General features: G+C 38.1%; 1 protein-coding gene across 2 annotated transcripts in view; it reads right to left on the bottom strand.

Annotated features, from left to right (window-relative positions):
* LOC150087490 (uncharacterized) overlaps positions 1 to 16,896 on the bottom strand; it is a 259,633-nt gene that overhangs the window by 25,169 nt on the left and 217,568 nt on the right. The window lies entirely within an intron of this gene.

The following is a 16,896-nucleotide window of genomic DNA, read 5'->3' as shown; positions in this document are numbered from 1 at the left end:
AGGTATATCAGGTTTAATGTCCAAGTCTGAAGATGATACAAAGGTTGGCAGGGTTATTAACGACAGTAAAGACAGTATGCCACTCCAACTGGATCTAGATAAGTTGGGAAAATTAGCGGAGAAGTGGAAATTGAAGTTTAACATTTACAAATGCAAAGTACTGCATACAATAATTGAAGAGAAACGTACCAACTCTGTGGTACTACACTCAGGGAAGTGGAAAGTGAAAAATACCTGGGGGTAATTGTGCAGCCAGGGCAGGTCGTGGAGTCTTGTCAATGATATATAGGAATTTTGCTAGCAGGGACAGGGAGGTGATTATCCCATTATACAAAGCAATTTTTATAGACCACACCTACAGTACTGTGTACAGGTCTGGAGGCCTCATTTTAGGAAGGATGCAGAGTTGCTAAAACGAGTACAAAGAAGGGCAACAAGATTGGACAATATTTCTATTAAGAAATATTGTTCAAGGTTTAGGCCTAAATGGTTATCAAATGAACTAATGAGACTCGTGACAGAGAAAAAAAATGCATGGGATGCACATAAATTATCAAGCGACTCAGAAGCCTATGGCAATATAAGCTAGTCTGTAATCAGTTCACAAAGGAGGTTAGGCAGGTGAAGGCAGATTACAAGAAATCTTTGGCAAAAGATGCTAAGAAAAACAGCAAGGATTTCTTTACTCATATAAACTCTAAAAGGAAGGGGATGAATCTGATTGGTTCACTTGATATCGATGGTTCGACTGTTGATGATCCTGCTCAGATAGCAAACAAACTGAATAAGTATTTTGCATCTACATTCACACATGAGGAGTTAAGGTTTGAAAATGGCGAAAGGTTATCAAATTGTAGCAGGGTGCTTAATGATTTTGTAATAACTGAGAGCAAAGTGGAAGAGAAATTGTTGAAGTTAAACATAAGAAAGGCACCTGGGGTGGATGGGATCTATCCAGTTATATTAAAGGAGGCGGCAAAGCAACTAAGCAAACCCTTAGCCATAATTATGAGAGCATCCCTGGACTCAGGGGAGGTCCCCTCGGACCGGAGATGTGCAAATGTATCCCCAATTCACAAAGGGGGATCGAAGGGTGACACGAGTAATTACAGACCAATTAGTTTAACTTCTGTTCCGGGTAAAATAATGGAGTCAGTGGTTAAAGATGCATTGCAAGATCATCTAAATAGGACTGCAGCAATAATTCAGACACAGCATGGGTTTGTTAAGGGAAAGTCTTGTCTGACAAATTTGATAGGATATTATGATGTGGTTACAAAGGAACTGGATGCAAAAAATAATTTTGATATCATATATTTGGATTTCAGGAAAGCTTTTGACACTGTTGCACATGGAAGACTATTGTACAAATTGGAGAGAATGGTATTAAGGGTAAGTTGCTACAATGGATAAAAGGGTGGTTGAGTGGGAGAAGACAGGGCAGGTAATGGTGGTAATCAATGGGTGCTGCTCTTCGGGGACTAATGTTATTAGTGGAGTTCCACAGGGTTCGGTGTTTCCTCTGTTGTTTTGTATATTTATCAATGATATTGATGAAGGTATATCAGGCTTAGTGTTGAAGTTTGCAGATGATACAAAGATTGGCAGGGTTGTTAATTTCACTAATGGCAGAGTGCTACTGCAACAAGATCTAGATAATTTGGGCAGATGGGCTAAAAAATGGCAACTGAAGTTTATCCTTGACAAATGCAAAGTATTGCATATGGGTAAAAGTAACCCCAGAGAACGTACTAACTGTGTGGTACTACACTTAACGTGGTAGAAAATGAAAAAGACCTAGGAGTGATTGTGCAGTCAGATATGAAGTTTTCTGAGCAATACAGACAGGCTGCCAGGGCAGATCATGGGGTTTTGTCAATGATATATAGGAATTTTGTTAGCAGGGAAAAGGAGGTGATTGTCCCTCTGTATAAGGCAATGGTCAAGCCACGTCTTGAGTACTGCGTACAGGTCTGGAGGCCTCATTTTAGGAAGGATGTAGATTTGCTTGAGCATGTACAGAGAAGGGGAAAAGATTGGTGAGGAGAATGAAGGGATCCGCTTACCAAGAGAGGCTTAAGTTCTGCAAATTGCAGTAGCTGGAGACTAGGCACCTGCACGGTGATCTGATTGAGGCATATAAGGCCTTGAATGGGTTGAGCACCCTGAATTCTGATGGGATCCTTCCACTTTTTCTGATTACGAACATAAGGGGGCATAAATTCAAATTAAGAAAAGACAGATGTAGAATAGATGTGTGGAAATTTGCCTTTAGCCAGAGGGTGGTTAATTGCTGGAACAAACTTCCATCTGTCGTTGTGGAAGTTGATAGGTTAAATAAATTTAAGGAGGAACTGGACAGGCATTTGGAGGGAATGGTGTGATTTTTTTTTTTTTTGGCTGATGCTGCATAAGCTCATACACTTGTTTTCTTGCATCACATGCCACTACTACTACTACTACTGGTGAGGGGAACAAAGCGGTGCTCTTACCAAGAAAGGCTTAAGTTCTGCAAATTGCAGTGCCTGGAGAGTAGGCACCTGTGATGTGATCTGATCTGATTGAGGTATATAAGGCCTTGAATGGGTTGAGCAAGCTGAATGCTGATGGGATTCTTCCTTTTGCTCAGACTAAGAACCTAAGGGGGCACAGTTACAAATTGAAGAAAGATAGTTGTAGAATAGATGTGCGTAAATTTACCTTTAGCCAGCAGGTAGTTGATTGGTGGAACAGGGTGCCATCTTTTGTTGTGAAAGCTAATAGCATAAATAAATAAAAGGCTGAGCGGGACAGGCATTTGGAACGAATGGAGGGGTGAAATGGGAGATTTTTTTTTTTTTTTTTTTTGGCTGATGCTGCCAGGGCAGCTTTAGCCAAAGATCTGCCCTGGAGGCTCGTCTGCACTGCTTAGCGAACTTCATATTTGACTGCACAATTATCCCCCAGGTCTTTTTCGCTTTCCACTTCGCTGAGTGTAGTACAACAGAGTTGGTACGTTTCTCTTCGGTTATTGCTACCCATATGGAGTACTTTACATTTGTCAATGTTAAACTTCAGTTGTCACTTCTCAGTCCATCTTCCCAACTTATCTAGATCCAGTTGGAGTAGCATACTGTCTTTACTGTTAACAACCCTGCCAACCTTTGTATCCTCTGCAAACTTGGACATTAAACCTGATATACTTTCATCAATATCATTGATAATTATACAAAACAACAATGGGCCCAACACCAAACCCTAGGGAACTCCACTAACAAAATTTGTCCAATAGCAGTGTCCACTGATTACCACTCTGTTGTCTTTCACTCAACCATCCCTTTATCCACTGTAGCAACTTACCCTTAATGCCATACATCTCCAATTTGTACAGCAGTCTTCCATGTGCAACAGTATCTAAAGCTTTCGTGAAATCCAAGTATATGATATCAAAATTATTTTTGTCATTCAGTTCCTTTGTGACCACATCATAGTATCCAATCAAATTGGTCAGACAAGACCTGCCTTTAACAAATCCATGCTGTGTTAACTGTTACTGTAGTCTTGTCAAGGTGGTCCTGCAATGCTTTCTTTAACCAGTGATTCCATTATTTTCCCTGGAACACAACTAACAGGCCTGTAGTAACTACATTCTGTCACCTTTTGAATCCCCTTTGTGAACTTTCCATTTTCACACTTCCATGAGGACATCCCCTGAGTCCAAGGAAGCTCTCATAATTATGGCTAAGAGTTTGCTTATTTCCTTTGCTGCCTCTAATATAACTGGATAGATCCCTTCCACTCCAGGTGCCTTCCTTATGTTTAGCTTCAACAATTTCTCCTCCACTTTGCTCTGTTATTACAAAACCACTTAGCTCCCTGTCAGCATTTGATAAACTCCTGGCACTCCCATCATTGAATGACTCCTCATATGTGAATGTAGATGCAAAATACTCATTCAGTTTGTTAGCTACCTGAGCATGATCATCAATAGTCAACCCATCTGTTAAGTGGTCGAATCTGATTCATCCCTTTCCTTCTAGAGATTACATAAGTAAAAACCCTGCTTTTTTTCTTTGAATACTTTGCCAAAGATTTCTCGCAATCTGCCTTCGCCTGCCTAACCTCCTTTGTGACTTGATTAGACACTAGTTTATACCTGTTATAGTCTTCTGTGTCAACTGATACTTTATATGCATCGCATATATTCTTCTTCTCTGCCACGAGCCTCAATAATTCATCTGACATCCGTTTAGGCCTAAACCTTGAACACTATTTCTTAGTTGGAATGAAAAGCCTAGTAGCCTCCAAAATTATATCACTGAAGGCTTCCCATTTAGAATTCAACGTTGGTAACATCATCAGTTTATCCCACTGTACAGAATTTAAAAACTGTCTGAGACCACTGTAGTCATCTTTACAAAAACAAAAGTCCTTCCCTTTAGCCTTGATAGTAGTTACATCTTTAAGTAATCCCCAGATCAGTACATTTTGATCACTGTCACTCAGTGGTTTCTTTTTCTGCAAATTCTTAATGCATGAATAATCACGGCTGATAATCAGGTCAAGAGTATTACTCCCTCTCGAACATGTTGCTGTAGAAAAGTCATCCAATAAATCCACAAAAAGTCTTGCTTGTGTGCAAGTGACCAACCCACAAGTTCCAGTCAATATCTGGAAAGTTAAAATTCCCCATTATAAGACATTCTGATTTACTGGCCCACTATTTCTCTGCACAACTGCTCATTATACTCATCAGATTCATTGGGCCTATAACACACACCTACTCTCATATTTCCTTTGCCAGTACTTATTTCACACCACACAGACTCAACACTGCATTGTCCACCAACATCAACTGGATGCAATTCCTTAGATTTTATGAGTTTCTTAACTAACAGCATAATCCCTACTCCCTTCCTGTCTTCGATCCTTTCTGTACACATTGTACTCCCCAAATTCGAATTCTGCACTGCTCATGTCTGTGTGACACCACTTCTCTGATATCTCAACAATATCTGCCTTTGATGTCTTGACTAGCACTTCAAGCTCATCAAATTTATTAACTATACTCCTAGCATTTGTGTACATGCAAGTATACATGCACCTGTTCCTACTCTTAGTTACCCTAACAGAGCCAGCATATTTACTTGTTCCACTATGACTCCCAACAGTACTGGAAATCTCTATTACCTTGCTTTCCAGGCTGCTGCTTATTCTAATAGAAGCAGTGCAAGAATCACTTTTGCCTCTTCCTGCGGCTACTGTTAACCTTTTAGTCCATGTATCTCCCCAAGCTAGCAGTTGTCCAACTCACCTAACACTGCCTCGATATCATCAGCAAATATTCTTGCACCCTCTATATTTAAGTGTACCCCATCCCTGTAGAAGCAGTCTCTCCTGTCAACAAGCACAGACCAGGCTGAAAAAAAATTCTACCCCTTGAGCTTTGCACAATCTCTCCAGGGCCAAATTGATCGACAAGGCTCTCATCGTATACTCCCTCCTATCGTGTCTGGGCAGAATTGCAGACACTTTCACATTCAACCCTAACTCACGACTTTTTTTTCAACAATGACCTGTACTTGTTGAGTAAATCTGCAGATCTGTTACTCTTAATGTCATTGGTTCCAATGTACAACAACATCACCTTTTGTGCCCTTAAAAGATAAAGATGATATCTGCTCTACGTCATCAACTTTTGCCCCTGGCAGATATACCCTGGTCCTGTTCCACCTATCAAATAAAAATATCTTCTTTTGTCTTCTCAACCCACATCTCATGCATGGTACTAAGGACTATAGGTTCTAATACCTCTTGTGTTTTCATTAAAAAAAAAAGCAAGAAGAGTAGAATCTTTTCATAGACAGTTCAAGTAAAGATTTGAAAACTGTGTTACTTCATAATGGGAATATACAATCATCAATTTCAGTTACAAGCTCTATTCACATTAAAGAAGACTACAGAAAGGATAATCATGTTTTAGAGATGTATGATCTCTAGAGATGTAAATGGGATGTCTTTGGGGACTTTAAGATATAGGGGTTCCTTTAGGTTTGCAAGATGGTTTCACCACATTCCCTAGCTGTGATCCAGCAGGGCAGTAGATCAGCACTGATTGAGAAGAGAATGGTCTGCCAGAATTGAGTTCCAGCAAGGTGCACACAAACAGTTCCTCGGTTACAAGAAACAGAGCCGTGCTCCACCACTCTGTACCAAGCTGGGACTGGTCAAACAATTTGTTAAAGCACATGATTCCTAAGTGGCACCACCAAGCATTTATAATCCATTTCCAAAATTGTGTGATGCATGTGAAAAGTAACATCTTTATTGGTCCACAAGTTAAGGAGATATTGGCTTTACAAGAACTGGAAGACAAAATGACAATGCTGAAGAAAATGCCTGGCAGTCATTTTGCTTTCTAGCAAATGGCTTTCTTGGTAACGTTAAGTGTGAAGATCACAAAGAACTGGTTGACAAATTGATGATAGAAAAACAGGATGCAGAACGTCAAACTCTTACTTTCACTCCCATGTGGATTTCTTCAGGCCAAACCGGGGTGATTTCGGTGAAGGTCATGGTGAGAAATTTCACGAGGATATAGACTCAATGGAAAAGAGACACCAAGGTGGGATGAAACTATGATGGGTCCCTATATTTGGTTAAGAATGATTACACTTACAGGATTTTATATACTTTTAGGATTTTTTTATTTTTATTTTCAAGGAATGTTTTCATTTTTAATTTGAGATATATTTGGTTTGTTGTTTACCTGTGGCAAATATTAATACTTTGCCGCATGCAAAGAAAGGTAAAGAAAAACAAAGAAAAAATACAGAAGAATAAATACATTATCAATAAACTGATTTAGTATTTATTGCATATTTACTTTTTTTCCCCCTTCCCAATTTTTGGGCAAACTACTGATGCTATACACAAAAGCTAGGTCATACAGTAAAACCTTGCTAATCCGGTTGTTGGATAATTCAGATTGAAATATGAAAAATTCTGTTCACAGTTGAGTACTTGGAAAGACACACGTGATTTAGGAAGGCAAATGAGTAACTCACGTTTGTCTTGTGTGTTTTTCAGTATTGTTGTTGACTCTGAGTCGGATGGATGTTATTGCTTATATCGCTTCATTTGTGTACTTTTATACATATATACATAAGTTAACATATTTTATATAATCATGGGTCTAAAGAAATAAAATGTGAAATGAAAAGAAAACATTTTACTTTAATTATCATTAACAAGCTCAAAGTGATAGAACAACTTGAAAATGGTGCTCCTGGAAATAAAAAATTGCTGAAGAATTTGGTATTGGCAAACAGGCTGTATCAGATATTAAAAAACAAAAAGAATCTATAAAGACATTTCCTTTAAAATTCAATGTGGGGAGTGAAAAAAGCAGTCTTCCAAACAGACAGACATTTAAAAAGCCAAAAGAAGTGTTGTGGGAAGAAGCTGTATTTATCCATCGATAGATGGAAAACAAAAAAAACAGCGAGGACTGAAGTTAAGGATTTTTATAAATGATGTTGACAAAGGAATAGAAGTGATTTTGCAGAGAGAGAGATTTTAATGATCAGGCACCCCTTCAGGATGGTCAATAATAAAGTGGTAGCTATGTTTTGAAATTCAGCAAAATATAAGGTCTTACACTCGGGGAACAGCAATCCGAAAATAACTTTTACTTGGGAAGTACAATATGGGCAAAAATTAAGTTCTCTGAGCAGGTAGAAAGAAACAACAAGGAAGTTTCACGATGTCCTATTGATAACTTATTGAACAAATGCTTCTAGAGATAGGGAGGTCATAATTCCAACATATGAGATGTGGCAACAAAGTTCCTGGACTGGTGTAATAAAAGGAACACAAAGCAAAGGAGCTCAAAAATAGTTTATTTTTATTCAAAGTAACCATCACCTGATTAAATGCATTTATTGCACCTCTTTTAAAAGTTTCTGAAAAGTGTCGGCAAAGGCATCCAAAGAGATCACGTTCAGTTCAGTTCAGCAGTTATGTTTTTCTTTATGTCCTCAACGTCCTGAAATCTCTTTCCTTTGAAGGCCATTTTTCACTTTGGAAAAGAGGAAGAAGTCCAGCTAACCAGGGAGATTAGAATAGGCGGTTGATCTGTACAATGCCATGCATCCTCAGTAATGTCTTCACAACAAGTGCAGAATGGGTGGGGGCACTGTCATCAGCCTTTCTCTTAAAATTGTGGCTTCACCCGGGAAATGTGCTTCAATAGTCTTTGAAGTACCTGTATGTAGAATGTAGCATTTATTATTCCCTTAAGGTACAATTCCTTGTGAATAACACCATTATTTTTAAAGTTTTGTTTACAAAATTTTTGGACCTTTGTGATGAGTTTAAAGTGTCATACTTCATCTCTGGGTCAAATCGAAACCCCAAACACTAATCTCCAGTGACAGTTGAAAGTAGGACCGCCTTGACAAGCCTAGATGACGTCTTAGCATGACAATCTTCATTGCTTCTCCTCATCTATGAGGCTGTGTGACAAACAAAAATTTTGCACAGACTTTCCTTTTCCCTAAATCTTCATGCAGAATTTCACAAATTATTTCCTTATTCATATCTAACTCATCAGACATCATTCTGAGGGTCAAATGATCTCTTGCCACAATTTCCTGAACTTTTGCAACTCTGTCCTCATTTTGAGAGGTTGACAGATGTTCACTTCTTGGGTCATCATGAACATTTCCATGTCCATCTTTGAGCCGCTTATACCATTCAAACACACTATGATGTCATCACCCTATCCAGTTTGCAATGCTTCATACATATATATCTGTTATATGTTTATATCTTCATACATATAAACTGGGAATATCTGTTGCAGATATTCCCAGTTTAAAGCAAAATTTTATATTCGTTCAATGTTCCATTGCAAAATTGTGACACAGAATGTTGACATTACTAATGAAATTGGTTGTTAGTTCTTGGTTCTTACTTGAAACTTGTCAGCCTACTGGGCAATCTCTTTTGGGGGAAGTTTGAACTACAACATGCCACTTCCATTTATTTTCAAACTCATTGTAAATGGCTGCAACAGCACAAGTCTGAGAACCTTTATTGCCACACCTTGTATAAGGCAGCAGTAAGACTTCACTTGGAATATCGTATCCAAGTATAGGGTTCAAAGAGGGGAATTTGTGGATTTCCCCAAGTGAAATCCACAAAAGGACACTCGTATGAAGAAAAGCTTTGAATATGTGTGCTGCAGAGTTTGGTAGCTAGGAACCTGACTGAAGTCTATGAGGCTCTGCGATAGGGATGGTAAAATGAATGAAAGTGAACTTTTTACTGTTATATATAATTGCAGAACTAAGGCAATAAATTCAAATTGTGTAGGGGAGGAGGTTTACACTGGATTTCAGGATTTTTTTTAGCCAGAGAGTTGTTGATTACTGGAATAAGTTGCCTCAATGGTAGATGAGGCTGACAGCTTGTGGAAATTCAAAAGTCAGTTGGGCACTTAATGTGGAAGTCAAATAGGTAATTTATTTTATTATTTATTTATATATGCGTGTGTATATATATATATATATATATATATTTTTTTTTTTTTTTGACTGGTAACTGCAAATGCCTCAGGCTTTCTTGCACCATACAGCCAATACTAATATATGAAAAACCACCTGTGTACCCTGTACGCACGAAAAATGTTTTATGTGAAAATATCTTTGATGAAAATCAGAACAGTTTTAAAATTGAACAGCTAGAGCCAAAGTCATCATTATGAGTAGTAAAAGGGACTGAATGCACACTGCTATAGCCTTTGTTCAACGATTCTGAAGACAAATACAGAGCACTGTCGAGAGTATCGAGCAAGCCAATCTAAAATAAAAATGGAGGTAGCAACGTGTGCGAAACAAGACTACTGAGATTGCATAAAATACAAACAGAAAACCAAGTGTTGGATTCAGCAGTACCTTCAACCAGCAATGCTGTTCCATCTAACAATGATGTACCTGAAGTAAGTATTAATTATGTACAACAGAACATTTCTCCAATTCCGGAGCAGATGAGCTTAAATGATCAAGCTCCCCTTCTTTACACAGACTACTATTTAAATAAGAACGCGCATTGAGAGTTTGAAAGGATATATATATGACAAATGATTTCTGTTTTGTATGCTATATTTGCGATTGTCTATGGTTCGAAAACAACACAAAGAAACCAGCTGCTAAATGCACCATTGATATTAGCATTAGTTGAGGCATATGATGCAAGAAAGCAAGCTTACACAGCATCAGCAAAAAAAAAAAAACCCCTTCCCAATTCACCAATCCAGTCACTCCAAATGTTTGTCTAGTAGAGCCTTAAATTTATTTAAACTGTCAACTTCCATGACAACAGATGGAAGTCTGTTAAAGCAATCAACTACCCAATGGCTTTCTACAACTGTCTTTCCTCAATTTGAATCTATCCCCCACCCCCAAAGTTCATAATCTGAGCAAGCGGAAGAATCCCATCAGCACTGAGCCCGTTCAAACTATTCTAGGCCTTACACATCGTAGTCTCCAGATGCTGCAAATTAAGCTTTTCTTGGTAAAAGCAAGCCTCCAGACCTATACAGTACACAAGGTGTGGTCTGACCATTGCCCTTTTTTTTTTGCACCTCTGCACCGAGGTGCAAAACGAGGTGCTTGAACCCGAGACCTTTGGGTTGCCCAGGCAGGTACTTTACCTACCCGGCTAGCTGACCATTGCCTTATACAAAGGATAATCATCTCCTTGTCTCTGCTAGAAAAATCCCTACATGTCATTGACAAGTCACCATGAGCTACTCATCAAAACATTTCATATCTGACTGCACAATTACACCCAGGCCTCTCATTTTCTACCACCCTTAGCGTAGTACCACACAGATGGTACGTTTCTCTTCGGTTACTGCTACCCATATGCAGTACTTTGCATTTGTCAATGTTAAACTTCAGTTGCCACTTCTCAGCACATCTGCCTAACTTTTCTAGATCCTATTGCAGTAGCATACTGTCATTAACAACCCTGCCAACCTTTGTATCATCTGCAAACTTTGACGTTAAGCCTGATATGCATTCATCAATATCATTGATAAATACACAAAACAATGGGCCAAGCATCAAACTCTGGGGGAATCCACTAATAACATTAGTCCATGAAGAGAAGTGTCCACTGATTACCACTCTGTCATCTCCCATTCAACATCCCTTCATTCATTGTAGCAACTTGCCCTTAATGCTATACCGCTCCAATTTGTACAGCTGTCTTCCATGTGCAACAGTATCAAAAGATTTCCTGAAATCCAAGTATATGGTATCAAAATTATTTTTTTGCATCCAGTTCCTTTGTGACCACAGCAGAGTACCCAATCAAATTGGTCAGACAAGACTGCCCCCCCTTAACAAACCCATGTTTTGTCTGAACTATTAATGCAGTTTTGTCTAGATGATTTTGTCTAGTTTTGTCTACAGCAATTCTTTAACTAGTGACTCCATTATTTTCCCTGGAACAGAAGTTAAACTAACAGGTCTGAAATTACTAGTGTCACTCTTTGATCCACCTTTGTGAATTGGAGATACATTTGCACATCTGCAGTCCATGGGGACCTCCCTTCAGTCCATCATGCTTTCATTATTATGGCTAAGGGTTTGCTTACTTCCCTCGCTGCCTCCATCAATATAACTGGATAGATTATATCAACCCCAAGTCCCTCTTTTTTTGTTTAACTCCAACAATTTCTCTTCCACTCTGCTCTCCGTTAATACAAAATCATTTACCTCCTGTCAGAGTTTAGTAAACTTCTGCCCCTCCCCATCACTCACAGAATTTCTCATGTGTGAATGAAGAGGCAAAATATTCATTCCATTCGTCAGCTATCTGAGAAGGATCACAAACAGTTGAACCATTTATATCAAGTGGACCAATCTGATTTATCCCCTTTCTTCTAGAGTTTATATAAGTAAAGAAGTCTGTTGTTTTCTTTGCATCCTTTGCCTGCCTAACCTCCTGTGATTTCACTACAGACTAGCTTATATCTACCACAGGCTTCTGTGTTGCCTGATAATTTATATGCATCCCATGCATTTTTCTTCTCTGCCACAAGCCTCATTAATTCATCTGACATCCATTTAGGCCTAAATCTTGAACAGTATTTCTTAGTTAGTATGAAAAGCCTAGTAACTTCCAAGATGAAGGCTTCCCATTTAGAAATTTGCTGTTGTTAACATCATCAGTTGATCCCACAGTATAGAATTTAAGAACTCTGAGACCACTGCAGTCACCTTTATGAAAGCAAAAAAACTCTTCCCTTTACCCTTGATGGTAGTTACATCTTTAAGTAAATCCCATATCAGTACACTGTGATCACTCTTACCTAGTGGTTCCTTTATTGCAAATTCTGAATGCATGAATAATTTCTGCTGATAATCAGATGAAGAATATTATTCCCTCTGGTTGCCCCCTCGAACATACTGCTATAGAAAGCAATCATCCAATAAATCCACAAAAGTTTTGCTAGCGTGTGAGTGAGCAACCCACATGTTCCAGTCAATATCTGGAAAGTTAAAATCCCCCATTACAAGACATTCTGATTTACTGGCCCACTCAATTTCTCTGCAGAATTCTTTGTTGTACTCTTTACAAATATGCACTGCATCACTTAAGAACACCATACCAGCACTATCTAAGATGAATGGCTTTGTTTATCCAGAAATTCCATCGCATTTACAGAAGTTGCATTGAGTGACAGAGAGGCTTATTTCTCCTTGCTTACCATTCATGCAAATAAGGTGCCTGAGACACACATACGGAAAATATGCCATTCTAGGCCAAGTGATCAATGTGTCTGTTTCAGTCAACACAATGGTACATTGCTTTTCAAGGGAGAATGACAGAAACAGACACTGATCACTTGGCCAATGCCGTATTGTCTGTATGTGTGTCTCAGGCACTTTATTTGTGCATATAAAATGCAAGAAAATACATAAGTCCAGCTAGTCGATCGGGAAGTAAGAAAGTGATTGGTTAAAGCATGGCTTCAATATTTGGTCAACACATCTCTGTATCGATTGTATCAAATCATGATAGATCAGCCAGTATTTGATGACAGTCAAATGGAAATTAATCTGGCTAAAGATGACATAAGCGAAGCGGTTCCGATCGAGGAAAGTCTCATCACCCAAGTTCAAATGTTGTTGTGGAGCGACGATAAATAACTAAGAATCCTCCCAGGAGAAATGAATGTACCACAGAACTTACTGTTTGACAAGTATGCAGAAGAACTGTCTTTCCCAGCATTTATTTTGGACAATTCAGAACGTTCAGAGAGAATTTACATGTGACGCTGTTCATGATGGCAACAAGCGAGCTCAGACGATCTGACCAATGCGGCATTACTCCCTATCATCTCCTTTACGTAGCAATGAAGATAATGAGATTGAGAACGAGCGACTCTTCAACGATGGCTTTCAAATACATAGGTAAAGATACAAAACAACTGGGCCTTCCTAAGGACAATTCCAAACTTGACCTACTACTGGGCTCAAAAGTAAGCATGATCTATTCGCTATGATTAGACAGCTGTTAGCTTACAATGTTCTTTAAGTGCTAATAAAATCAGTTGGCCACCCTTGTTTCAGCTGCTCTACAAGTTACAGAATAAGGGGTGTGTTATTAGTGAAGATGCAAGCAACATGGACTTCATGCAGAAGGCGATGATAGTGAATGAAGATGCCATAACTTGTGTGATATACTTCAAGAAGATTGTGGATGTAATTATGAACATATTGTAGTTGAAATGTTATAGCCCTAGCCCATTTGGTCATTTTTACATGGTCAACTTTTTCAAGCGCATAGAATTTAAAAATTGCGGTGGTCCACACGTGCACATTTTGCTGTAGCTAAATAACATCCCCAAAGATCCTTTGGGCGAGAACAAAGAAGATGCCATTGCAATGATCGATAAGTTAGTGTCTGTCTCCACTAGCGAGGCTTCAGGGAGCAACAAGCTTCAAACTCACAAATATACATTGTGTTACAAGAAAATAACACCAGATAAACAACAGACGTGTTGACACGTGATTTTGCGACATCATTTGAGGGGCACAAAATCATCATTTACAGTTTGTCAGTTTGATGGACAAACAGGAAATGACATTGAATGATGCCACTGCCATGCAAAATAGTGATTTCCGGTTGGCCAATTTGATTTACAAACCGGAAATGACATCATTTTCATCATCCTTTTGTTCTCCTGGAATTCCCTATTCTGTCATGATTTTGTGACGTCATTTTGGTGTCACAAAATCACCATTTCCGGTTTGTCTAAATATGGAAGTGACATCATTTCTGTGTCGCAAAATTGTGACAAATTGGTTTTATTTCAGCCCGAAATTTAGTAGGTGCTGACAAGGATATTTTCACATCAAAAACTCCATGTCCCAATTCTATGTTCTCCGCCCTTTTCAGTTCAACCTTTTTATGGTAGTATTACAAGGTCAAGGTGTTTGTTTAATTGCAGTCTCTAGGGTTTCTCCTAGAGACTGCAATTAAACAAAACAGTAGCATCTGAAAAGGCACAATGGCAAGACCAGCAAGTGTATGTATGTATGTAAGTATGTGTGTGTTGAGTATTGTTAGTATTACAGACCAACTTGTAGCATTATAGGCCTCAACACTTTTTGTCACTGTAAATGTCACATGCTCTCTTTTTTCTGCTCTATCAGACCAGCCAGCTCTGTAATAATCCAATCCTCTTGCTTATTGCTTAACAATAATATACACATTTGTGGCTTCTGTGATTATTGCATTAAAAATATTCCATAATTTGAATGTATTTACCCTCTCTGTGCTAACGCCCAGGGTCATACAGTGTCTTCAACTGTTAGAGTCCTTTTTCCTGAATTAAAACCCATATTTTCACCTTTAACAACTGAATCGCTTTTATCATTTTACAACTAAGAACTGCATGATTATTTCTTTCTAATAGTGGTTCCTGTACTGTAAACCACACAATGTCACCTTGTTCAATGGTGGTGATCACGTCTAGAATATTCTTACTCCTAGTATTTTCTACATGCTGATAAAAATAATCATCATCTAGTTTATCTAAAAATGCTTTCCCCATGGGATTAATGTTTTGTCCCCATCCACTTGCTCTAATCAATAAGGAGAAAATGAAATCACCCACAATAAGACATTTGTACTTGCTGGCTGATTCCAGCTGCATGTAGAGACCCCCATCATGCTCTTCACAATCTTTTGGTCTGTATTGCCACCCACATTTTACCACTACTTCCAACTACCTCCCTATACAGATATTCTATGTTGCTATGCAAGTAAGTTCTGAACCTGGGAAATCTTTTGTCGTGCCCAGGCTGCTTTTTTGGTAAAAAGCATGATTCCATCACCCCTTCTACCTTCCTAAATACATTATTGACACAACAGGTCTTTGCACTTCCTCCAATTTCTGAGTGATAATCATGTTTCCGTTAGCCCAATTATGTCATCATTAGCTTTTCTTTCATTTGAGACACCACTATCCTCAGTACATCTTGCTATCAGCTTTTGCGGCCACAAAAAAGAACTTTTGAAATATGTGCAAGCATTACTTTTACCCATAACATAAGATAAACCCTTGCCCTCTCTTCCTATCCTTCATGATTTTGGAGTAAACTGTCTACAGACATAGCAAAAAATTGTCCAATGAATTTACACAGTTAAAGTGGTGATATTTCACTATGCTGATTTCCTTGTATAAAGAAACCTACTTTATACAAAGAAAAAGATAAATAATAAAACACAATTGGCCTCAAATGCATAAAAGTAATAAATGATGACTAATTAACACAAACCTGTTATAATAGATGATTCATAATTATGAGGCATCTCTTCTACTATGTTTCACCTACACTCAGTAAAGCAATGCTTATTTTTTTTTAAAGTTGCTATGAAAATCAGTTAAGTATATAGACTTAAGTGAACATCATGCTGAAAATAGGCTTCTGCTATGTGGCACTTGTTAAAAAAAAAAGTCTCTAAAGAGAGGTTTTTTAGTGCGCAAGGGAAAACATTTCTTACTGAAATGCTAGTGTCAAAAGAGGTTTAAACACCATTTCCTTAATTTCTAGAAAATCCCCTCCCCTCTGTATATGACTACATCTCTCCTAGGTGGCCAATACATGGCTTCTTCAGGACTTGGTGGAGTGCTTTTAATTAACTCTACTTTTTTTCTTAGGTGATACAGACTGTAGATTTATGACCAGTCTGTTTTAGTTGATAAAATTAAAAACAGTAGTCTAAAATAAAAGGAATGGCAAGATACATTAGCTCCCACTATATGGTTATGGAATACCAGAGGCCAAATGAAAATTATGTGATTAGGTACATTCAAGTCATTTCTGTGCTTAGTTCACAGTTACTGTGCATTATGCATAGAATTGTTTTGTAAGACCGTATATTATGATTTAATCAGTAGAATGATTTAACAGAACATGCTACTGATGGCATATTTTCATGCTATCAATTCATAACTTACAATTTCATAAATCATGTTCATATAATATATTTAAAATATAGAATAGAAAATGATAAAGAGAAACAAAATACAGGTATGGGGAATTTGAATCAAATATGAAATAAATTATATTCATACAAATATTAGTCCAATAAGGCATGTACCATCACTTGTGTGAAGGGTAAAATGACGGTGATGATTTTTATTGTTGTCATTCCTCAAGGTTTAGGCACAATGTTGAATAGTGTGGGCAAAAAGAGAGGGATGGCTGGAAGATGAAATGATAATTGGTATGTCCTCATATTAAGCCATACCTCTCTTGTATATTTTTAATTTTTATATTCCCTTCCATTTATGATCATTTGATAAAAATCAAATGACCACAAATCTTG

Source organism: Mastigoproctus giganteus, chromosome 4, assembly GCF_048544385.1.
Source record: "Mastigoproctus giganteus isolate SK-2022 chromosome 4, ASM4854438v1, whole genome shotgun sequence".
NCBI lineage: Eukaryota > Metazoa > Arthropoda > Arachnida > Uropygi > Thelyphonidae > Mastigoproctus > Mastigoproctus giganteus.
This window is presented reverse-complemented; position numbering and strand designations above follow the sequence as displayed.